The sequence below is a fragment of the Parasteatoda tepidariorum genome, chromosome 6 (assembly GCF_043381705.1).
Source record: "Parasteatoda tepidariorum isolate YZ-2023 chromosome 6, CAS_Ptep_4.0, whole genome shotgun sequence".
NCBI classification, from domain to species: Eukaryota; Metazoa; Arthropoda; class Arachnida; order Araneae; family Theridiidae; genus Parasteatoda; species Parasteatoda tepidariorum.
The window spans coordinates 45,067,516-45,069,506 of NC_092209.1; positions in this window are offsets into that span (position 1 = coordinate 45,067,516).

The window sequence follows — 1,991 nt, forward strand, 5'->3', positions numbered from 1 at the left end:
TTCTGAATTTATTAAGTTTTTAATTTCCGGCAGTCTGGTACTTTTATTATCTGTATCTTTTTAAAATATGTCGCGATTGGGTATAGGTTTTCGCTATGTTAAATTTTGCTATTTGTTAACGCTGACTTTGTACACTTTAATTAATATCTTGCTGTTTATATTTTTATCTAAAATTTTTATATTTCTTTCCCCCAACTGTTTCTGATTAAACGACATCTTGCTTTTTATTTTATCCCCTCCCTCTGATTTTATATAAATTTTTAAAGTCACATCACTTTTCCATTATTAATGGTGTTCTATTCCATATAGCAATTTGCAAACAATCTTCATGATGAAAAACGCGGTTAAGTGCTTATCATCAAGCCAGGACATCATTTCTTTAATAATTAAAATTTTTTAATTCTTTTAACTTGTTCGGTGATAACTTCATTTTACTGCTGTCATATATCAATATCAAAGTCAGTGTTTACACTCTTATTAGTTTTTGATTCGAATTCCACTTAGGTTCTTGCAATGCTTTTTTACATTATCTTACATACGTTAGGGCTTTATATTTTTATTTTGGGTTTAATTTTTGCTTGCCATTAAATTGTTGTTATCATGTCTCTGTGTTTTACTATCTTACAACCAATATTTCTTAACTATCCACATATATTTGTACAATGTTCTGTTACATATTTATACATAGCTTAGGGTCATCACTTAACTAGATCTGCTGGATTACAGGTTGAAAATTATTTTGCTTCAATATTATCAACGGGACAGTCCCTGGCCATATCATATGATATGCAGCAGATATCTGCTGCTGTTACCAAAAATGTTTTTAACAATTTAATCCTTCCTTAAGTTTACAACTTTTTCGTCATAGCGATGCCCTATACCCAATTAATTTTTATTTACTATCCCTGACCAAGTGTCAATTTGTCATAGCAATTATTAATTTTACCAATTTTACTCATGTCTTAAACATGCTTTGTATTTACCAATGTTTCTATATTGCGTTCTCTTTTCTAACTGTGCTTAACACAACTCAACATAAATTTTCTGAGTTTTATATCCCTCACTAGTAGGGGATCAACTAATTTAGCCTGTTTTCTATTCTTAGCTTTTCATAGTCTAATACCATCTTTTTTATAGATAAAAATTTTTTCACATGCCGCCACTGGTAGCACCGTAACATATTCGGCTTTTGTCCCGTTTGGTCCATTTTAAACTAATTTCGCTTCGACCACCGGCCCCACTCTTTATCTTTTGAGTTTTCATAGTATTTTATTGTTTTAGTAGTCTGTTTAATTTTTAGCTTAGTATCACATATCAAAATTTAAAATAATTTCATACTAGCTCCGACCATCGGACCATTATTTAAATTTGCTTTCTTTTAGGTTCCTCTAATATCTGACGCTTATCTAACTAATTATGATACCAATCAATCAAATTAACGTTTTTTATACTCGCTCCGACCTCCAGACTCACTTTCTAGTTTCTTGTTTTTTACAGTTTTAACAAATATTGGTTGCCTGTACTCAATATATTTTGTTCCTAATCAACATAACCAATACTTTCCCCACTCGCTCCGACGGCCGGACCCATTTTCTAACGGTTAGTACAAACCATTTAAAATTTATTTGAATAAGAACAGCATTCAGAAAGGATTCTGCAAGTGAAACAGGAGAAGTTTATCAAAGAAATTTTTTTAAAAAAAAAGCTTTCTGGATATATATTTATTCTACAATTATTAAGTTTTGCATTTTTAATATCCATTGCGAAAGATTCTTGTAAGTAACTATTTTTTGATGCATGATAAAATATCAACGAGAAATCTTGCCATAGCTGTATGGCAAAGGTGTACCATAGCCTATGGAAAAATATTTCGTCATAAGCTGTAGCACATCTAAGTTTTATGGCAAAAATTTGCCATATAAAAAATGCCATAGGATATTCCTATGGGGTTTTGCCTATGGTAAAATTTTGCCATACACTTTTGCCATATA